Source organism: Scyliorhinus canicula, unplaced genomic scaffold (assembly GCF_902713615.1).
Source record: "Scyliorhinus canicula unplaced genomic scaffold, sScyCan1.1, whole genome shotgun sequence".
Classification (NCBI taxonomy): domain Eukaryota; kingdom Metazoa; phylum Chordata; class Chondrichthyes; order Carcharhiniformes; family Scyliorhinidae; genus Scyliorhinus; species Scyliorhinus canicula.
In genome coordinates this window covers 4,404,945-4,429,121 of record NW_024055498.1, presented here as the reverse complement: position 1 = coordinate 4,429,121, position 24,177 = coordinate 4,404,945, and the positions used below count along the sequence as shown (strand labels likewise).

Below are 24,177 nucleotides of genomic sequence, written 5' to 3'. Positions count from 1 at the left end.
AGAGGAGCGGGCTTGTGCAATATGTTACGATGGAAGTATTGAAAGTACGTGGATGTTTGCACATTTTTGCCTTTTTTGCTTTCTTTCTGACGATGTCTGTAACTGTTTATAAAGCCAAAAACTACCTCAATAAAATTGTTATTTAAAAACAAAATCTGCAACAACGTTTCAAACACATTTATTCAGAATAATAAACCTCATCAGCAGATTAAGACTGTCAGACTGAACATTATTCAGTGCTGGACATGATTAACAGCATCAATAAGGGTATAATCTAAACCATGTGGTTTCTTGTGAACTCGCTGGTGTGTTAGCAGGTGGGATGACTGAGTAAATCCCTTTCCACAGACATTACAGGTGAATGGCCTCTCCCCAGTGTGAATGCGATGGTGTTTCAGAAGATACGATAAATGAGAAAATTCCTTCCCACATTTGGAGCAAGTGAACGGCCTCTCCCCAGTGTGAACTCTCTGGTGTGTGAACAGGTTGGATGACTGACTGAATCCCTTCCCACACACAGAGCAGGTGAACGGCCTCTCCCCAGTGTGAACTCGCTGGTGATTCAATAGGTTGGATGAACGAGTGAATCCCTTCCCACACACTGAGCAAGTGAACGGCCTCCCCTCACTGTGAACCTGCTGATGTGTCAGAAGATTGTATGAACGTGTGAATCCCTTCCCACATTCAGAGCAGGTGAACGGTCTATCCCCTGTATGAAGCTGCTGGTGTATCAGAAGGTTTGATGAATTAATGAATCCTTTCCCACAGTCAGAGCAGCTGAATGGCCTCTCCCCAGTGTGAATTCTCTGGTGGTTCAGTAGGGCAGATGGACGGCTGAATCCTTTCCCACACACCGAGCAGGTGAATGGCCTTTCCCCAGTGTGAGCATATTGGTGTGTTAGTAAATCCTTTTTGCTTTTAAAGCTCTTCTCACAGTCAGGACAGTTAAACAATTGGTTATCAGAATGAACAAGTTGATGTGTCTGCAGGTGGGATGACTGAATGAATCCTTTCCCACACACGGAGCAGGAGAACGGTCTCTCTCCAGTGTGAATACGTTGATGTGTCAGCAGATCCTTTTAAAACTCTTCTCACAGTCAGGACATTTAAATGGTCTCTTATCAATGTGAACAAGCTGATGAGTCACAATGTGGGATGACCGAGTGAATCCCTTCCCACACACAGGGCAGGTGAATGGTCTCGCCTCAGTGTGAACTCGCTGGTGTGTCAGAAGGTTGTATGAATGGGTGAATCCCTTCCCACAAATGGAGCAGATGAACGGTTTCTCCCCAGTGTGACTGCGACGATAAACTTCCAGTTGTGATGGGTAACTGAATCCTTTCCCACAGTCCGCACATTCCCATGGTTTCTCCATGGTGAGGGTGTTCTTATGTCACTCCCGCTTAAAGCCTTGTCGACACACGCAGCAGGAGTATAGTTTCTCCCTCATGTGAATGGTGTGATTTTCTTTAAGGCTGTCTAACTAGTTCAAGCTCTTTCCAGTCAGTGCAATGAAACACTCTCATTCGGGTGTGTGTGTGTCTCGGTGCATTTCCAGTCACACTGATCTTTGACATTTTTTTCCTTAAACGGAAGAGACAAATATTTCTCCTTCCAGTTTCAAAGACTGATGATATTCAGCTCCTGATGAATCGAATGGCTGTCAGATCTCGATGTGATATTTGGTTCTGTCGGCCAATCCTCCACTTCCAATATCCTGTAAAAGGAGTTTACAAAAGTCATCACTGTCAGTCCAGAAATTCTGATCATACAATTCTAGTTTCTCTGGAACATTTTTCCCTATCTTGTTTCTCCAAAGCTGTAAATCCCGGTCCCACACACTCTCCCTCCTCCCTGGGCTGAAATCCAAACCCATCTCACCATTTATTTCCTCCACTCCCAGTTTTCTCCCTCCCTCGCCTCTGCCTGGGTTCAGTTCTCCAGCTCCTGTCTGCAGACTGACAATAAAACCAATGGGTCTTATTGGGGGGTTTGGGTTCTCACCATTGTCCCCGCTCGCGGCGGCTCTCATTCAGCCTCTGGGAGCCGCACACACTCTCACTGCGGCTGCGCTCAGGCCGGAGCAGCACCGCGCATGCTCCGCACAGAGAGGAGACTTCCGGGGGCGGGGCAACTAGCGCCTGCGCGTTCTGACTCCTGAGATGGAGATAGGGCGTATTCCTCCGCGCCCGGCATTCTGGATAGCCTTATCTGCCATTATTCCATTTTGTTCCTCAGGGTGATAAATTGGTTCCGGCACTTTTGATTACGTTCGTTGTTTGTACCGCATGTGCCAGCCGCATCGGTGTTTTTCTCTCTGATCAGCCCCTGTTAACGGCTGTCATCTGTTTAGGGGGCGATATGCAGCAGGGCGCCTGCGCGGCCGCCATCTTTCTCAGCGGAAATGTGCAGCAGGGCGCATGCGCGGGCATCCAGGAACCGGAAGTCGGAAGAGAGAATCTTGTGAATTTCTCTCCAGGACTGAGAGTGAAATTCCTTTGGAAACTCCTTTAGAAAGAGGAGGATTTACTAACGGGAACTTCAAACCAAACATCATATCATCCTCTGACTGAGTTACTCGATTCATCAGGACCTGAATATAATTGGGAGGTAAAATGGTTTGTCTGTTCTGTCTGAGCACAAAGATTTCAGATATCAGAGTGACTGGGAAACTTTTTAGAATTTAGAATTTAGAACAGTACAGCACAGAACAGGCCCTTCGGCCCTCAATGTTGTGCCGAGCAATGATCACCCTACTCAAACTCACGTATCCACCCTATACCCGTAACCCAACAACTCCCCCTGAACCTTACTTTTTAGGACACTACGGGCAATTTAGCATGGCCAATCCACCTAACCCGCACATCTTTGGACTGTGGGAGGAAACCGGAGCACCCGGAGGAAACCCACGCACACACGGGGAGGACGTGCAGACTCCACACAGACAGTGACCCAGCCGGGAATCGAACCTGGGACCCTGGAGCTGTGAAGCATTGATGCTAACCACTATGCTACCGTGCTGCCCAATTTTAATGACCATTCCAGGTTAAATTTGAGACTAATTACACCGATCACATTGGGGAAGTTAAATAATCTGCTATTGTACTCTTATGTGTGCAGGTACATTTTAAAATTGCCACATTAGCATACTTGGCAGCTAAACTGGGCAAACTGCTGACCTTGTTAGTAGTGAGAGTTACTATCCCGGATTTTATCAAAGTTTATTGTTCCTGTTGCATTTCATTCAGCTCATTGTGGCTGCAAAGTAGGTATTCAGCCTAATCTCAATTTCCAGATTGTGAGGGCAGCACGGTGGTGCAGTGGGTTAGCCCTGCTGCCTCACAGTGCCAAAGTCGCAGGTTTGATCCTGGCTCTGGGTCACTGTTCGTATGGAGTTTGCACATTCTACCCATGTTTGCGTGGGTTTTGCCCCCACCACCCAAAGATGTGCAGGCTAGGTGGATTGGCCATACTAAATTGACCCTTAATATGAAAAAAAATTGGGTACTCTAAATTTATAAAAAATAAAATAAAATTCCAGATTGTGGTCTGTAGCATTCTAAGTTACATCAATTCAACTGTCTATCTAAATACCTTTTAAATGTTATGAGGGTTTCGGCCATCATTTCAGGTAGCATGTCACAGATCCTCACCACCCTCTCAACCTCCTAGTCCTTCCCTAAATCTCTGCCCCCTTTTATATGTACCCCGCAACCAAAGAGAATAGGACCTTCCTATCCAATCTATTTAGATCCCTCAGAATATTTATAAATATAAATTTATATTTTTTTCCAATTAAGGGGCAATTTAATTTTGCCAAGTCACCTAGCCTGCACATATTTGGGTTGTGGGGGTGAAACCCACACAGACAATGGGAAAATGTGCAAACTCCTCAGAGACTGTGACCAAGGGCCAGGATCGAACCCGGGTCCCCAACCACTGTGCCACCATGAAATTTATATGTTTAGAATAATCTTTATTATTGTCACAAGTAGGCTTACATTAACACTGCATGAAGTCCCCTGTGAAAATCCCCTGGTCACCACACTCCGGCACTTATTCGGGTACACAGAGGGAGAATTCAGAATGTCCAATTCACCTAACAAGCATCCCTTTCGGGACTTGTGGGAGGAGACTCATACAGACGCTGGGAGACCGTGCAGACTCTGCGCAGACAGTGTCCCAAGTGGGAATTGAACCCCGGCACCCTGGCGGGGTTAAGCAACAGTGATAAAAACTTTGCTACCGTAAACAGTTCAGCTCAATGTTCTCAGATTAAAGAAGCTGAAGAGCCCAACGTGGGTCTTGAACCCACGGCCCTGGGATTAAGAGTCCCATGCTCTACTGACTGAGCTAGCCAGGCTGCTTTCCTTAATTTCATTTTGGTCTCCCTTCAGTCTTTTCTGTTCCAAAGAAAACAGCCCCAGTTTATCCAAACTTTCCTCAGAGCAAACACTGTGCTGCAGTGTCACCCATAAAACAGTTCAGCTCAATGTTCTCAGATTAAAGAAGCTGAAGCTTGGTCAAACTTTCCCTAGAGCAAACATTGTCAATTTCTGGCTGATGTTGTTAAAACCCCTCTCTGCTCTCGCTAGTGCAATCTTCCTGTGCACAGGGATCTATCTCTGGCCTAACTCGTCCTGTCCTGCCATTTATCATGTCATCCTTTGCCTTGTTTTCCCTCCAACTTTCTTCCTCATTCCTCCAGTGTTCAATCATTTTTGTGTCAAAGGTAAACTTCTTCCTCATGTTCCTACATTTACTTTCAAATCAATGATATAAACCAGGAGTGAAGGGACCAGTACTGATTCCTTTGAAACTGGCACTGGAAACAGCCCATTGATTTTCTCTATTCTTTATGGGATGTGAGTGTCACGGGCAAACCATCTTGGTTGTCCATTCCTAATTGTCCTTAAACTGAGTGGTTTGCGAGGCAATTCAGAATTAACCACATTTCAGTGAGTTGATCAGATCAGGTAACGCCGGTGCAGACTTGATGGGCCGAATGGTTTCCTTCTGCACTGTAGATTCTATGATTAATTCCGACCTTGGGTCACTGTCCCTGTGGAGTTTTCCTACGTCTACGCAGATTTCCTTTTCGGGTGCCCTTGCCGCCATCTTTATTGGCTGTGCATCAGGGCGCATGCACGTTTGTCATCTTTGTTGGGGCAATGTTTCAATGAGTGGGAGGAGCTTGTTCCCCATTGTTCAGAATGGAGACAACTTGTCCATCAAACTGGATTAGTCTTTGACTCCCAATGTCTTATTGATGATGCAAAGCAGTGGCAGCGATGGAAAGAAAAGGAAGCCAATCCTGCTCTCCGGATTTCACTGTCTCATTGGACATCCTGTCCCATGTGTCCAAAGCTCTGCGGCTCTGTTCAGCCCTGAGTCAACATCACCCTCAAATCAGGGGACTGCTGATGACAAGAGGGTCAGTGTGCAGTGGGGGGCATGAGCGGTCATCCTGGACCCGGGAGCAGGAGGGGAGAATGTTGTGAATTTCTATCCTGGACTGACAGTGATTAATTTTGGAAACTCCTTTTACAGGGGGTTAGTAGGGGAGGATTTACACACAGCAAACTCAAACCAGGAGAAATGTTTATCTTTCCTGAATTACTATTCTGTACTGACAGTGATGCCTTTGTAAACTTCTTTCACAGGGGCTTAGAAAGGGATTCGCAGACGGGAAACTCTCAACCAATCCTCACATCAAATTCTGACAGCACCATTTGGGTTATCAGGACCTGGAGATTATCGCCCTTTGTGTGTAAGCATTGAGTTCAGATCATGACCACACATTGTGTAAACTTTCTTCCTCATATCTCCTCTGTAGATCTTGCTCACAATCTTAAATCTGTGTCCCATAATCCTTTTACACTCTGCTGATGGGAACAGATTTTTTTATCATTTGCCAGATTTGCCATTGTCATTTCCGGTGCCTGGATCGATACCGGGTGGCTCGTCCAGATTTCACTGGTTGATCAGCTTGGACCAGTCCATTTTTGGATCCAATACACAAGTGAAGTCTCCTCCAAGAATTAATTGATATGTATCCAGGTCTGGATCCCAACTATATTTTCAACAAATGTCACATGGTCCCAGTTAGGGGCTTAGCCATACACCAGCACCACCAATGTACCTGCCAATGACCCACTGACCACCACGTATCTCCCATTAGTGTCCGCAGTGATCCTGGTGACCGAAAGAGGGATCTGTTTATTGATTAGAATTGCAGCACATCGAGCCCTTCCGTCAAAGCCCGAGTGAAACACTTGGCTCACCGCTCCGCAGGCTGGTCTGATCTCTAACCCGCGAGTGTGTCTCCTGCAAGAACACCACACCAGCATTTGGATTCTTTAGGGAGCGAAAACCCTCCACCTTCACTGGTCCATCCAATCCCCTTACATTCCAGGTAACCAGTCCCGAATCAGGGATCTCCCATCCCCTCCCCATCACAGAATCAGCTATTTCCTGTCAATGACCCCCAGATACAACTGGTCCCTGTGGAAGAGAAATCCAAAGACTAACAACCCTCTGAGGGAAGAGATGACTGGAAATCTATAACGTAGCTACAGTCTGATATTATAAGACGAGAAATAATTATACATGTACTTTATTACAAACTGAAATTCATATATTGAATCTGTACCATGTAACAACACTGGACATATCTCTGTCCATTATTAATTTAATGTCCCCTGAAATGTCAGCCGCCTCCTGGGGAATCTACCAGTTTAATTGTGAACACGAGGAGAAACAATCCTTTCTTAAAAAATGAATTTACAGTAACCGATAATTTTTTTTGGAATTAAGGTGGAATTTAGCTTGGCCAAACCACCTACCTGGACATCTTTGGGTTGTGGGGGTGAGACCCCTGCCGACACAGGAAGACTGTGCAAACTCCACACGGACAGTGACCCGAGGCCGGAATCAAACCTGGGACATGGGCACTGTGAGGCAGCAGTGCTAATCGCTGGGCCGCCAGAGACCATTCTTTTAGTCAGTCAAATAAATGGGTCAACCTGTTAAGGAGATGGGTGGGAGGAGTTGGAAACACTTTGTGGAGCTGCGAACGTTCATGTAATTTTTTTTCTCCCAATTAAGAGCCAATTTATTGTGGTTCCAGTTTGGGCTCAAATTGTCAATGAGGACTCTGATCTCTGGCAAGGAAGGAAACCCTGGCAGGTGGGCGGGGAGGATTCACAAACACCCGCTGGAGGCCCCAAACGCCCAATAAGACCCATTGATTTTATTGTCAGTCTGCAGACAGGAGCTAGAGAACTGAACCCAGGCAGAGGAGAGGGAGGGAGAAAACTGGGAGTGGAGGAAAGAGATGGTGAGATGGGTTTGGATTTCAGCCCAGGGAGGAGGGAAGAGTGTGTGGGACGGGGATTTACAGCTTTGGGGGAACAAGAGAGGAAAAAATGTTCCAGAGAAACTAGAATTGCCTGTTCAGAATTTCTATCCTGGACTGACAGTGATGACTTTTATTTTTTTTTTTAGAATACCCAATTCTTTTTTTCCCCTGATTAAGGAGTAATTTTAGCTTGGCCAATTCACCTAACTGCACATCTTTTTGGATCGTGGGGCCAGACCCATGCAGACACGGGGAGAATGTGCAAACTCCATATGGACAGTGACCCAGGACCAGGATCAAACTTGGGTTCTCAGCTAGCCACTGTGCGCGCCCCTAGTGATGAATTTTATAAACTCCTTTTGCAGGATATTACAAGGGGAGGATTTACAGATGTGAAGTTCACATCAAGATTTAACAGAGTCACTCCATTCATCAGAACCTGCATATCATTGGCCTGTGAATGTAGAAGACGAAATGTTTGTCTGTTCTATCTGTAGGAAACGACTGAAAAAAACCCGATATACACACTAGACTCGAGTGAGAGAGTTCCAGTGAACTGACTGTGGAAAGCGCTTTAACCAGTTACACAGCCTGAAAAACATCACTCCATTCTCAGTGAGGAGCGACAGTGCACATATTCTGTGTGTAGCCAAGGCTTCCACTGATTGTCAAATCTGGAGAGACACGAGGAGACCCAAAACATGGAGAAACCGTGGAAATGCGGGGACTGCGGGAGGGGATTCAGATTCCCATCTAAGCTCGAGATTCATCGACGCAGTCACACTGGGGAGAGGCCGTTCACCTGCTCTCAGTGTGGGAAAGGATTTATTGAATCATCCGCCCTGCGGAAACATCAGCGAGTTCACACGAGGGAGAGGCCATTCGCCTGCTCTCAGTGTGGGAAGGGATTCATTGAATCATCCGCCCTGCAGACACACCAGCGAGTTCACACTGGGGAGAGACCATTCACCTGCTCTCTGTGGAAAGGGATTCACCCAGTTATCCACCCTGCAGACACACCAGCGAGTTCACACTGGGGAGAAGCCATTCACCTGCTTTCAGTGTGGGCAGAGATTCCGTGCTTTATCCAACCTGCGGAGCCATCAGCGAATTCACACTGGGGAGAGGCCATTCACCTGCTCCCTCTGTGGGAATGGATTCACTCAGTCATCCAACCTGCAGACACACCAGCGAGTTCATACTGGGGAGAGGCCATTCATCTGCTCTTAGTGTGAGAAGGGATTACATAGAAACATAGAAAGTAGGAGCAGGATGAGACCATTTGGCCCTTTGAGCCTGCTCTCCCATTCATTATGATCATGGCTTATCATCCAACTCCATAGCTTAATCCCGCTTTCCCCTCCATATCCTTTGATCCCCTTTGCCCTCAGTGCTGTATCTAACTGCTTCTTGAAAACATACAATGTATTGGCTTCAACTATTTCCTGTGGTAACAAATTCCACAGGCTCACCACTCTCTGGGTGAAGATATTACTCCTCCTCTCTGCCCTAAATGGTCTACCCCATATCCTCAGACTGCGACCTCTGGTTCTGTACACTCCCACCATCGGGAAAATCTTTCCCACATCTACCCTGTCAAGTCCTGTTGGAATATTATAGGTTTCTATGAGATTCCCCCATTCTTCTGAACTGCAGCAAATACAATCCTAACTGATTCAATCTCTCATACATTAGTCCCACCATCCCATGAATCAGTCTGGTAATCCTTCCCTGCACTCCCTCTAGAGCAAGAACATCCTTCCTCAGATAAGGAGACCAAAATTGCTCACAATATTCCACGTATGGCCTCGCCAAGGCCCTGTGTAATAATAGCAAGTTATTCCTGCTCCTGTACTCGAATCCGCTCGCAATGAAGGCTAGCATAGCATTTGCCTTCTTTCCCGCCTGCTGGAGCTGCATGCTTACCTTCAGTGACTGGTGTACGAGGATACCCAGGTCTCATTGCACATTCCCCTCCTAATCTATGGCCATTCAGCTAATAGGCTGCCTTCTCATTTTTGGTACCAAACTGGATAACCTCGCATTTCTCCAAATTATACTGCATCTGCCATTCATTTGCCCACTCACTCAACTTGTCCTAATCACACTGAAGGATCTCTGCAACCTCCTCACGGCTCACCCTCCCAAGCAACTTGCATGATCTGTAAATTTGGAGATATTGCATTTTGTTCCCTCATCTAAGTTGTTAATATATAAGTGGCGCAGCTGCCTCATAGTGCTGAGGATCAGGGTTCAATCATGCCTGGGTCACTGTCTGTGTGCAGTCAAGTTCTCGATTTTGCGTGGGTCTCACCCCCATAACCCCAAAAATGTGCAGTGGAGGTGAACTGGCCACGCTAAATTACCACTTCATTGCAAAAATAGAATTGGGTACTTTAAATTTGAAAAGAAAAATCATTTATATATCTTGTGAATATCTGGGGCCGAGCACCGATCCCAGCGGTACCCCACGAGCCACTGCCTGCCAATTTGAAAAAGATGCATTAATTCCTCCTCTTTGTTTCCTGTCTGCCAACCAGTTTTTATCCATCTCAAGAGACGACCCCTAATCCCATGTGCTTTCATTTTACACACTAATATCTTATGCAGGAATAAGTCAAAAGCCATCTGAAAGTCCAAATATACCATATCCACTGACTCGCCCTCGTCAACTCCACCAGTTACACCCTCGAAGAATTCCAGTAGATTTGTCAAGCATGATTTCCCCTTCATAAATCCATGCTGACTCTGTCCGATCCTGCCACTGGTTTCTAAGTGCTTTGCTTTAAAATCTTTGATAATGGATTCTTAAATTTTCCCCACTGCCGATGTCAGGCTTACTGGTCTATAATTCCCTGTTTTGTCTCGAGCTCCCTTTTTAATTAGTGGATTTACATAAGCCACCCTCCAATCTGAAGGAATTGTTCCAGGGTCTATAGAATCCTGGAAGATGACCACCAATGCATCCATTATTTCTGGACCCACTTCTTTAAGTACTTTGGGTTGCAGAATATCAGGCCCTGGGGATTTATCAGCCTTCAATCCCATCAATTTCCCCAACACCATTTCTTTACTAATATTGATCTCCTTCAGTTCCTTCCTCTCACTAAATCCTGAGTTCCCCAACATTTCTAGCATCTGATTTGTGAAGACAGAACCAAAGTATGTATTTATTTGCTCAGCCATTTCTTTGTCCCCAATTACACATTCCCCTGTTTCTGACTGGAAGGAACCTACATTTGTCTTCACCAATCTTTCTCTTCACATACCGACAGAAACTTATACTATCAGCCTAATTTCCTGTTTTATGCCATTCCCAACATCACCACTGCAGTTTGGGCATCTATATACGATGCTCACTAATGTTTTTGCCCCTTGGTGTTTCTCAGCTCTACCCATACAGATTCCACATTATCGGAGCTAATATCCTTCCTCACTATTGCATTAATTTCCTCTTTAACCAGCACTGCCACTCCATTGCCTTTTCCTTTTTGCCTGTCCTTCCTAAATACTGAATATATTCAGTTCCCATCCCTGGTCATCTTACGGCCATGTTTCCACAATCCCGATGATCTCACACCCGTTTACATCTATTTGCGCGATTCACTCGGTTATGCCGTCTGCAGTCACACCAGGGAGTTCACACGGGAGAGAGGCCGTTCACCTGCTCTCAATGTGCGAAGGGATTCATCGCACTTCCTGAGACACCAACAAGTTCACAACAGATTACAGGGATTGGATTCTGCTGTTATTGTTTCTGTTCTCAATTACATCCAGGACTGCATTTTGTTCATTCTGTTGGTCAATGGGGATGGTCAGAGGGTTTCTTTCTGCTGGACTGGCCGGTCTCACGACTTCGTCTCCAGTGGGCTGATTCTCTCTGAACCTTCTTGCGAATATCTGGTTTCACATTTCACAAGGATCAAAGAGTGAAAGGGAGTTTGGAGGTTCATAGATCATGGAATTTATGGTGCTGAAGAAGTCCATTCGGCCCATCGAGTCTGCACGGCCCTTGGAAAGAGCATCCCAACCAAGCCCGCACCTCCACCCTATCCCCGTAACCCAGTAACCCCACTTAATCTTTTTTGGACACCAAGGGCAATTTAGCATGGCCAATCCACCTAACCCGCACATCTTTGGACTGTGGGAGGAAACCGGAGCACCCGGAGAAAACCCACGCACACTCGGGGAGATCGTACAGACTCCGCACAGACAGTGACCCAAGCCGGGAATCGAACCTGGGACCCAGGAGCTGTGAAGCAGCTGTGCTAACCACTATGCTACCGTGCTGCCCAGGTTAGAAGATATTTCATTACCATTTCTGTTTGGAAACCCCCAAAATCATGCCACATTGCCATGAAGATGGTTCTTTTGTTTAATTTATCTTGGTGCTTCTCACAGAATAAAACTATCAGGGTATTGGCTGAGGTGCACTGGGAAACTACATTAAATAAAATGAAAAATGAAATGAAAATCGCTTATTGTCACGAGTAGGCTTCAATGAAGTTACTGTGAAAAGCCCCTAGTCGCCACATTCCGGCGCTTGTCCGGGAAGGCTGGTACGGGAATCGAACCATGCTGCTGGCCTGCTTGGTCTGCTTTAAAAGCCAGTGATTTAGCCTGGTGAGCTAAACCAGCCCCTTGGGCATCATTGGCTGGGCCAAACAATTTATTGTTTGTCCCTTGAACTAAGAGATAGTACTAAGAGATAAGAAATAGTAAGGTGGGTGACATGCAATCACTAATTTAAGGATTTATTACAGATTTACACGAGGATCGGTTAGCTCAGTTGGCTACATGGCTGGTTCGTGCTGAGTGACACCAACAGCACAGGTTAAATTCCCATACCGGCTGAGGTTAGCCATGGTCTGTGTCAGTATTAATGCTCCACGTGACCCTCCACCCACCCCTCTACATCTCCTCCCATCAGCATCTCCTCTATTCCTTTCTCCCTCATCTGTGCATCTAGTTTTACATTCAATGGATTCATGCTGTTCACCTCAACCACTCGCTGTGGTCGTGAGTTCCACATTCTCACCACTCGCTGGGTAAAGAGGTTTCTATTGCAATTCCTATTGGATTATTGAATCCCTTCATAACCTGCAAGACTTCCACCAGGTCACCCATCAGTCTTCTCTTTTCCAGAAAAAAGCAGCCCTAGCCTTTCCTGAGTACTAAATGCTCTCAGTTCTGTATATTATGAATCTTTGTTGCACCTTATCCAGTGCCTCTATTTCCTTTATCGAAATGGAGATCACCAATGTTGTCAGTGCTCCCAGTGTAGTCTAACCCTGGTTCTAATCAAGCTGAATATTTCCTCTGTGCTTTTCAATTCGATCCCTCTGGAATGGAACCCTATATATGGGCCCCACACTTTGGGAAAAATGTGAAGTTGTCAGAGACGGTGTCGAGATCATTTACGAGAATGGCACCAGAGATGAGTTAGTTGGAGTGACTGGAGCTGCTGAATTTCTCTCCTGAGATCACAGCATCTGGAGAGTGGGGAATGGAGTCATTCAGCCCTTTGAGACCGTGTCGGCTCCCTGTGGAGGAAGCCAGTCTGTTCATTGCCCGTTCTATTCTCAAATCCCTGCAGGTTTATTTCTCACAGTGCCCGTCCAATTTCCTATTGAAATCCTTCCGTCATCTCTGCATCTCCCACCCTCAGGCAGTTGGTTCCAGGTCGTTACCATTCCCTTTACATGTACACAAGGCTGCTAGGACACAGAGGAGTCTATTTGGCCCATTTTTCCCATGCCAGCTCTCTGTACAGCGACACATTTAATCCCATATTTCGGCTATTTTGTTTTCTTTTTCAGAATGTACCAAATTCCCTTTTGGAAGTTACAGTCCAATGAGATTCTGGCACCATTTATAGACAGTGCATTCCAAATCGCATCAACTCGCTGTGTTTTACAACAAATAATTGTGCATATCGTGTGTCTGGAGTTTCACAGTGTCTCCAAAATGGTGTCAATGCCGTGGTTATTACACAAAATTAAGACTCCATCTTTATCAATGATTCTGGTGAGGACACCGAGTGTAATATATGTGGACAATTAGAATAAATGTACATTTCTATAAAACCTCCCATTACCACTGAACCTCCTAAAGTGTTTTAAAGCCAATGGAGTACTTTTGAAACATATTCACTGTTGTAATGTAGGAAGCTGTAAGTACGCACGTGTAATCACATTTAGGCTTAAAATTGTTATTTTCATAGTGTATTCACTGTCATTAGTAACAAGGTCAAGGAAGCCCTTTTATACCTCTGACACGTAGCTTCCTGTAGCCATTTCACCTTCTGTACCTTTTCTGTATTAACAATATTGATTTCACAGCAAAAAGCAATAATTAAATTAATGATTATTCAGTAGTGAACATAGATGATCATACATGAATTGGTGTGTGAGGTAGTTATCTTGTAAAGACTAGTTCTTTATTTAAAAAAATAACACTTCCAACCAAAATGTTTCCAGAAACTGCAGAGCTATCAGAATTTGTTTGAAAAAATAAATTACTTCATAATTTTGAGAAGTTACAAGACATCATATTCTGCCAAGACTATGTGGGCTGGGCATTGGAGTAATGGTATTGTTACTGGACTAGTAAACCAGAGACCCAGGTTAATGCTCTCGGGTTCGAGGATCAAATCTGCCTATGAAAGTTTTTGAAATTGAATAAAAGTCACAAAAGTAAAAGTCTAATGATGACATTGTCGATTGTTGTAGAAACCCATCTGGTTCACTCATGTCCTTTATGAAATCTGCTCTCTTTACGTGGCCTGGCCGACACGTGACTCCAGATCCACAGCAATGTTGTGGTTGATTTGTAAGTCTCCTCTGAAATAGCCTCGCAAGACACGCAGTTCAAGGGCAATTGGAATGAGCAGTAAATGCTGGTCCAGTCAGTGACCCCCACCTCCCAGGGGCTGGTTTAGCTCACCAGGGGCTGGTTTAGCTCACTCAGCTAAATCGCTGGCTTTTAAAGCAGGCCAGCAGCACGGTTCAATTCCCGTACCAGCCTCCCCGGACAGGCGCCGAAATGTGGCGACTAGGGGCTTTTCACAGTAACTTCATTGAAGCCTACTCGTGACAATAAGCGATTTTCATTTCATGAATAATTTTTAAGGCGGCTCATTGTTCAATCAGAGAATTGTGAGAAACTGTCTCTTTGATTGGATTTGATTAATTGTCACGTGTATCGAGGTACAGTGAAAAATATTGTTCTACATGTCCAGACAGATCATTCCATACATGAAAAAACATAGGACATACAATAAATATACAATGTAAATACATAGACACAGACAGCGGATGAAGCATATGGAGTGTAGTACTACTCAGTGGAGAACCAGTGTATCTTGTATTAACCAAATGTATTAATTAAAAATTAGTGTATTAATTAGTTTGTAACATGATTAAATAAGTAGTGATCCTTAATTGAGTGACAATTAATGAAACTATTTTTTTTATTCATTGGACATTGGCGTCGCAGGCTGTGCCAGCATTTATCACCCATTCTTATCGATTCCAGGCTTGGGTCACTGTCTGCGGATTCTGCACTTTCTCCCCATGTCTGCGTCCCCACGTAGACATGGGGAGAAGGTGTAATCTCCACACCGACAGCCACCCAAGGTCGAAATTGAACCTGAGTCCCTGGCACTGTGAGACAACAGTGGTAACCATTGTGCCACGCTAACAGTTGACTCTGGTGGGATTTGAGCCCACAACCTTTGAATGCCTTACTTGCCATTAAGTAGAAGTCCAACACACTATCCATTGTGCTACAGAGTCATACATATCCTTTAATCCCTTTAGCCCCAAGAGCTGTATCAAACCCCTTCTTCAAATTGTACAATGTATTGGCCTCAACGACTTTCTGTGGTAATGAATTCCACAGGCTCGTCACTCTCTCTAGGTGAAAAAATTTCTCCTCACCTCAGTCTTAAAAGTTTTACCCCTTATCCCCAAGCTATGACCCCCTAGTTCTGGACTTCCCACCATTGGGAACATTCTTTATGAATCTACTCTGTCCTCTCCTGTTAGAATTTTATACGTTTCTTTGAGATCTTCTCATTAAAAAAGAGATAGAGAAGCAGAATTAGGCCATTCAGCCCATCGAGTTTGCTCTGCCATTCGATCATGGCTGATATGTTTCTCATCCCCTTTCTCCTGCCTTCTCCCCATAACATCTGAGCCTCTTATTAATCAAGAACCAATATATCTCTGTCTTAAAAAGACTGACGGGCATGGCCTGGTGCCATGTGGCCATCAATTAATTTATTTTCCCCCTAGTGAAATCAAGGACTTGACACAGTGTGTTTGAGACAAAGCTGACTTATTTCACAAACAACAAGATATTAAACACTAACCCAGCTCAGTTACAGGGAATCGAAATAAACCCCAATTGTCAGATTGAAGGTGGTTCAGATCTGGGTGTGATTATCAGTGGCAGTAACAGCAGAATCAACACTTTTCAGATGAACAGAGGGTAAATATAAATTAGTTTGACAGTTCAGGAATCATCAGTGGCATCTTATGATATGGAGAAATTAACTCAACAATTCTATGAACTAAAATTTATTCTGGCCTGGTGTCACCAAGCTGAAATCCAGTCTTTCTCTGACACATTATTCTTAATGACATAGCTGACAGGTTAAGAGTGAAAAAGTCAACTGTTTAGCAGTACGGGGAAGAGGCAGGTTTGTAGATGTTCTACAGTGTTACAAACGGACTTTTTACATTCAGCTGACAGTAAAATGACTAAAATACTGCAACATACAGGCATTTGGGGACAACGGTGAGATTGCTGCACAGATTAGTTAAAGTCTCCATATTGTAAAATAGATCTAGAAGGACTGGAGAAGATGCAGGAAAAGATATTTGAATTATGCCTGGACTGGCAGGTTACATCCAGTAAGAAAGACTGGACAGGGCATCACCTTTTCTCTGGAAAAGGGAATGAAGGATGACCTGATCCTGTAAGATTATGAACAGGTTTGATATGATAGACAAGTGGAAGATGTTTCCACTGAATAAGAATAAATATGAGTTAGTGATTGATTAATCTAATGTGCAGTTCAGAGGGAGATCACTCACACACTTCACGTGTGCAAAGGGATTTCCTCAGTTTTCCCACTGGTTAACACTCCAACTTTAAAAGCCCAGACAATTTGATCCAATTGCAGCACATTGTTATTGACGAGAGGCAGTTTAACTGTTCTGTCCAGGAAGACAAAAATCACTGTTCACCTGAACCTGCTCAGACCCCAACCCGTTAACAACTCACTGTCCGTGTTTGGTCTGTTGTCAATCACACCCAGGACAGACTCTGGTGGAAGGGCCTGTGCTCTTTAGTTGCTGTATTAATTTATTTAATACATTTGTTCCCTTGGCCCAACGGTACCAATTGTAATCGGTTGGCAAAGCATAATTTCTATCAACGATATCTATTTCAATGGTGGAATTAGTACCCAACATGAATTGTGGCCGAGAATGTGCTCATCCACATTACAGAAGCTCCTCGCACATGCGCAGAGTGCGGCTGTGAATGGGGCATGCACCTTTGGGCTGTGACCGGCGCATATGTAGTTCAGGTTGTCGCTGACGGTGCGAGGAGCGGGATAGAAACAATCGAGCGACTTTCAGGATTGGAGCCGGTGGGTGGCCAGGGAGCAATAGAAGCTGCGGAGTGAGCCGGGAGGCTTCATAAATACCCCGTGGAGGCTTCAACTCCCGAGGAAAATGTTAACGGTCCCGTCTTAAACAGCATCGAACAGAGTGAGAGCTGAGCGGTGACAGGCCCGGGTTACCGGCCGCCATCTTTACAGAGGACAAGGTGCCACAGGGCGCATGCGCTGCGAGCCTGGACCGGATACCAACTCTCCCAGATTGACTGACTGGAGTCTCCAGGATTTTATTTTATTTGGAGTCACTGGCTGGGCCAACATTTATTGCCCATCCCTAATTTCCCTGGAACTGAATGGCTTTCAAGACCATCTCAGAGGGCATTTAAAGAGTCAACCACATTGCTGTGGTTTGGAATCGTGTCGGCCAGACCAGGTAAGGATGGCAGATTTTCTTTTCTGTTCATTCCCGGGATGTGGGTGTCGCTGGCTGGGCCAGCATTCACTGCCCAGCCCTAATTGCCCTTGAACTGAGTGCATCTCAGAGAGCATTTTAAGAGTCAACAAGCTGACTGTGCATTTAGAGTCACATGTGCATAGAACACATAGTGCAGAAGGAGGCCACTCGACCCATCGAGTCTGCGCCAACTCATTTAAGCCCTCACTTCCACCCTATCTCCGTAACACAATAACCCCTCCGAACCGTTTTTGGTCACTCACTAAGGGCAATTTGTCATGGCCAATTTTTTATTCATTTTCATTTAATTTAATTTAATTTCATTTCATTTGAATCCACCTAACCTGCACGTCTTTGGCCTTTAGATGTCGGCCAGACCAGGTAAGGATGGAAGATTTCCCTCACTGAAGGACATGAGTGAACCAGATGGGTCTTTGCAACAACCAACAATGGTTTCAGGTTCTTCAGTAGACTTTAAATTAATTCAAATTTAACCTTCTGTCTTGGTGAGATTCGTGTCTGGGAAATCATTAGGACAGTAAAGATTTTAATATAATTTTCTTTGAACATTTCTCTTCAGTGGATATAAAAATATTGAAGATGGGATAAAGGTTGATTGGCTGACAGTCAGTCACTGTCCTGTAAGGTAATGAGTCCTTTTGCTTCCCAATTGGCCGAGGAAGGCAGTGTGTCACAAGGATGGATGTGTTGACCGATTAATGGCTGGAGGATGGGGGCAGGTCATGTGATCAAACCTCCAGGAATACATTTAATCAAAGTTGGCGAGGAGAGAATGTTGTGAATTTCTATCCTAAACTGACAGTGAGGTTTCTGTAAATTTACAGGATACTGGAAGTGGAGGTTTAACAGACGGGAAACGCAAACCAAACGTCACATCACAAACTGACAGAGTCACTCGATTCATCAGAACCTGAATATCTGCAGCATCTGGGTGTGGAAGGTAAAAGGTTTGTCTGTTCTGTCTGTGAGGGAAGATTTCAGGTCTCAGTGTGACTGGAAAAGCCCCGAGATTCACAAACCCTGGTTAGACCAAACCTGGAGAACTGTGTTCAGTTCTGGGCAATAAACCTGAGGAAGGATAGAATGGCCTCGGAGGGAATGTAGCTCAGATTTACCTGAGTGATATCTGAACCCCCCCCCCCGGGGTTAAATTACAAAACTAGATTACACAAACGAGTCAGAGACATGATGGCACAGAGAATGGCATTCGGCCCATTGAATCCATGCTAGCTCTCTGGGGCAATCCAGTCAGTCCCATTCTCCTGCTCTATCCCTGTATCCTCGCAGGTTTATTTCCCTCAAATGTCTATCCAATTTCCTTTTGAAATCAAATGATTCATGTATTTATTTTCAAACTCCCTCATGGGCAGCAAGTATCACGTCATTGCCGCTCGCTGTGTAAAAACATATATCTCCTATTACCTCATATCTCCTGTACCTTTTACATACAAACTAGGAACAGACCACTCGGCCCCTCAAACCTGCTCAGCATTCATGCCTACCCATGATAACCTTTCACCCCCTTGCTCATGAAGAATGTATCCAGCTCTGCCTTAAAAATATTGAAGGACTGCTTCCACTGCCTTTTAAGGACGTGATTTCCAAAGTCCTGCAACCCTCAAGAGAATGAAAAATCCTCATCTCCATCTGAAATGGGTGACTCCTTATTTTGCAACAGTGATGCCCGATTTGTCGATTCTCCAAGAAGAGGAAACATCCTCTCCACATCCACCCTGTCAAGACCCTTCAGGATCTGATATAGTTCAATCCAGGTTTTACCCAAAACTTTAAATCTGTGTCGCGGCTGCTTGTACGATCAGTGAATGGAAACAGAGTTTCTTTGTCCACCCGATGGAAATCTGGCATAATCTTGTGTCCCTGAATCAAATCTCCCCTCAACCTCCTTTGCTGGAACCATTCTGGTAAATCTCCTCTGCACCTTCTCCAAGAACCTTCACATCCTTCCTGAAGAGTGGTGACCAGAGATTTATAAAGATTCATAGAATAGAATTAGAACCATAGAATTCCGACAGTGCAGAAGGAGGCCATTCGGCCCATCGAGTCTGCACTGATTCTCTGAAAGGGCACCCTGCCTCGGCCCACACCCCTACCCTGTCCCTGTAACCCCATAGCCCCACATAACCTGCACATCCCTGGACACTAAGGGCAATTTATCACGGCAATCCACCTAACGTGCCCTTCTTTGGACTGCTGGAGGAGATCTGAGCACCGGGTGGAAACCCACGCAGACACTGGGAGAAAGTGCAAACTCCACAGAGACAGTCACCAAGACCGGATGTGAGGTAGCAGTGCTAATCACTGTGCCACCAGAAGCATAGTTTCAGTATCAGTATTTCTATTTATGAAGCTCAATGTCGAGATTTGATGCTTTGCCAACTACTCTCTTAATATGTCTTGTAGATATACAAAGTCCCTCTTCACCTCTTTCTCTCTCCTCCCAAAGAGGTAGGTGGGTTTTTATAACAATCCAGCCGTTTCTATGGTCACTTTTTCCCAGAGCCGGCCCCACAAGTAACCAGATTCATTCAGCTGAATTGAAATCTGCCTTTGTATTTTTGTGGGTTCTCTCACTCCCCATTTTCTGTTTTAAATCAGTTTCACAGGGTGTTCGAAGGGGAGGCTTCAAAGTCCGGAAACTCAAACCAAGCATCACATCAGGATCTGACCGACCACAATTTATCCTGAATATCATAGGATTTTGAACATGGAAGGAAAAAGCATCGTTCACAGTGCGGGGAAACCGTACTTGATTTGTGTGTGTGGACGAGGATTCACTCTATCATCAGGCCTCACAAGCCACAAATGCAGTCACACTGAGGAGAAACCGTGGAAATGTCTGGACTGTGGGAAAGGATTCACTTCCCCATCCAAGCTGGAAACTCATCAACGCAGTCACACTGGGGAGAGACCATTCACCTGCTCAGAGTATGGGGAGGGATTCACTCAGTCATCCTCTCTGTCCACACACCAGCGCGTTCACACGGACGAGAGACCGTTTCAATGTCCAGACTGCGGGAAATGCTATAAACGTTCTGGGGAACTGATTCGCCATCAGCGTGTTCACACTGACGAGAGACCGTTCAGGTGCTCTCACTGTGGGACTGGGTTCAGGCAATCCTCTGACCTCACTGTGCATCAGCGAAGTCACACTGGGGAGAGGCCATTCACCTGCTCGAAGTGTGGGATAGGATTCACTCGATCATCTAACCTGCAGAGGCACCAACAAATTCATACTGGAGAGAGACCATTCAGCTGCTCCAAGTGTGGGAAGGGATTCATTCGATCATCTGACCTGCAGAGGCACCAGCGAATTCACACTGGGGAGAGGCCATTCGCCTCCTCAGGGTGTGGGAAGGGATTCATTTAGTCATCTGACCTGCTGAGACACCAGCAAGTTCACACTGATGAGAGACCTTTTCAATGTCCAGACTGCGGGAAGTGCTATAAAAGTTCTGGGGAACTGGTGCACCATCAACGTGTTCACACTGATGAGAGACCGTTTAGGTGCTCTCACTGCGGGACTGGTTTCAGACAATCATCTCAGCTCACTGTACATCAGCGAATTCACACTGGGGAGAGGCCATTCACCTGCTGCGAGTGTGGGAAGGGATTCACTACTTCATCCCACCTGCAGAGACACCAACGAGGCCACAAGTAACCACAGTGATTGATTTTGCTGTTCCTCACATTCAGGACTGAGCCATGTTTATTTGGGTCTCTTTCTGCTGATAACAGACTCCAGCCCATATACAGCGGCTAATATTCTGGCTAAAAGTCAAATAAATTAGATTTGTGTTAAACGCACAGTGTTGCAACTTTTTAATATCTCTGACAAAAGTTAGTTCATTTTGAAGTTCTCTCGCTCTGCCCTGTCTCTTCCTTCCTCACCTCCAACAAGAAGTGTGAGGAGCTTGTAGAGCTTCTTTGTGAATGAGATTGAGTAAATCTGATCAGCTGCCTCTGCTGGTTCCCTCCCTTCCACGAGCCCACCGGACCAAACTGTCTCTAAATTTCATCCTTTCTCGAGCCCTGAACCCAAATCTTTCTCTAGTTTCTCTCCCATCTCCCCTCCTGCCCTCTCAGAGCTCATCTTGTCCATGAGACCCAGCTCCTGCTCCATCGACCCTATTCCCACTGAGCTGCTGATCAGCCAACTACCCTGTGTCCATGGATATTGTCAACATTTCTCTCTCTTCAGGTACTGTCCCGCTGTCCTTCAAATCTGCCATCATCACCCCCTCCTCAATAAAACAAACCATTGACCCTGTCATCCTTACAAATTACTGCCCCATCTTCAACCTCCCTCTCCTCTCCAAACTCTTTGAACATGTTGTCACCTCCCAAATCCTTGCCGATCTTTGCCAGAACTCCCACGTTTGAATCCCTTTAATCAGGTCTCTGCCCTGTCACAGTGAAATACAAGAGACAAACAGAATCTCACCCGGAGAGAGAGACAGATAATCCGGGAGCTTGGATCGAACACGGATGTTCATATGACCAGAAGACAAGGGTAGCAGCACAGTCATTATCGAGAGACAACAATACCTGCTGGCGACAGACAGACAACTAAACAACTTGAATCACAACACCAAGCTACCTAGACCCATATACCCGAGACAGGAAGGAGAATTGGAGACAGACTGGAAAAACTCAAGACTCCAGATACATTAACCAAAAACAGATGGAAATCTGAGGGGACAAGAGGCAGAACCAAGGAAGTTCTACCTATTCCTTAAAATACCCAAACACAGAATAATAATAATCTTTATTATTGTCACAAGTAGGCTGACATTGACACTGCAATGAAGTTACTGTGAAAATCCCCGAGTCAACATACTCTGGCGCCTGTTTGGGTACACAGAGGGAGAATTCAGAATGTCCAATTCACCCAACTAGCGCATCTTTCGGGACTTGTGGGAGGAAACTGGAGCACCCGGAGGAAACCCACGCAGACACTGGGAGAAAGTGCAGACTCCGCACAGACAGTGACCCAAGCGAGAATTGAACTCGGAACCCTGGCGCTGTGAAGCAACGGTGCTAACCACTGTGGCATCGTCCGGGAAATACCACCAGACAGACCCTTTGGATCGGACTGTGAGAGAAAATCCTACAGAATCAGTGCAGAAGGAGGCCACTCGGCCCATCCAGCCTGCACCATCCCTTGGAAACAGCACCCTACTTAAGCGCATGACTCCACCGTATTAAAGGGCATCTTGACAAATACATGAATAGGTTGGGAACAGAGGGCTATGGACCCCAGAAGCACAGAATATTTTAGTATAGCTGGGCAGCATGGTTGACGCAGGCTTGAAGGGCCGAAGGGCCTTTTCCTGTAATGTACTTTTGTTCTTTGTTTATCCCTGTAACCCAGTAACGTCACCTAATATGGACACTAAGGGGCAATTTAGCGGGGCCAATCCACCTAACTTGCACATCTTTGGATGGTGGGAGAAAACTGGAGCACCCGGAGGGAACCCACACAGACACGGGGAGAACGTGCAAACTCCACACAGTCACCCAAGGCCGGAATGGCTGAAACATCATTACACTGCTCCTGGGAGTTGATGGTCTCGTGGTTCAATAAATATAATCAGTGGATTAAAGAGGTGTGTAATGTAGATAAAAACAGAAAATGCAAGATTAACTCAACAGGTCTGGCAGCATTATAGAATGCCTGCAGTGCAGAAGGAAGCTGTTCGGCCCATTGAGTTTGCACCAACCCTACAAAAGAGCACCCCACCCAGCTGGACTTCCCCCAACCTCTCCCCATAACCCCACTTCACCTTTGGACACTAAGGGGCAATTTAGCAAGGCCAACCCACCAAACCTGCACATCTTTGGACAGTGAGAGAAAACAGGTGCACGCGGAGGGAACCCACACAGACACGGGGAGAATGTGCAAACTCCACATAGTCACCCAAGGCTGGAATTGAACCCAGGTCGCTGGCGCTATGAGGCAGCAGTCCTAATCATCTGTTGGGAGAGAAACAGAGTTAACGTTTGTTCCTTGTAACAGTTCTGCAGACGGGTGAATGGACTCTAATTTATGAAGTCCATTGAAGTGAAATGTGGAAAGTGTTTTACTCAGAGGTTTGACACAGGAAAAAGTTTCAGTCTGTGTAAAGCTCAATCTTCAATTACACAAAGCCCGCAGTCTGATTGGCTGGAGGACCAGAGTCCATCCGGTCCTCCAAATCTTCCCATTGGTCAACATCGCTCAGGCAGGAAATGAGGTTTGGAAGTCGCGCCCATGTGGCCAATGGGAAGAACGCAAAATGATAGAGTCTCAACTAATGAGGGAGATCCGGGATCAGCACCGTCCCTGATTTACTCCGTTTGGTTGGAAAACCAGCTGCTCCTGCATGATTGGTCCGGAGTTGCTGTCAATCACTTCCCCGGCATTGTGATGTGGAGCATGCACAGTGCAGCTCATGTCCAGGGACAGACGCTTGTTTGTCTCATCTTCAGGCGGGAAGGAGGCGGATAAGCGGAGGCAGCGTTAGGGGCAGTGGGTGGGAGGGGAGGCTTCACACACACACAGTGGGGGCCTCAACACCCCCAATAACAAACTAGCTGCACCGCCTCAACACCCAACACAACGGCAGCTGCCGCTTTCTCCCGGTGCCAGGCCCCAGTGGACAAATGTGGCTTCAGGAAGGAAATGCAGCAATGGATTTGTTCAGGAGAAAT

The 24,177-nt window shown here is 45.8% G+C and overlaps 2 non-coding genes across 2 annotated transcripts; both read right to left on the bottom strand.

Moving 5' to 3' along the window:
* Positions 1-4,290: 4,290 nt before the first annotated feature.
* On the bottom strand, positions 4,291-4,363 carry trnak-cuu. The gene has a single exon. It is a non-coding gene; the product is annotated as a tRNA-Lys (tRNA).
* Positions 4,364-15,065: 10,702 nt separating this feature from the next.
* trnar-ucu lies at positions 15,066-15,156 on the bottom strand. Its single transcript is given in 2 exon segments — positions 15,066-15,101; positions 15,120-15,156. It is a non-coding gene; the product is annotated as a tRNA-Arg (tRNA).
* Between the last annotated feature and the right edge of the window lie 9,021 nt (positions 15,157-24,177).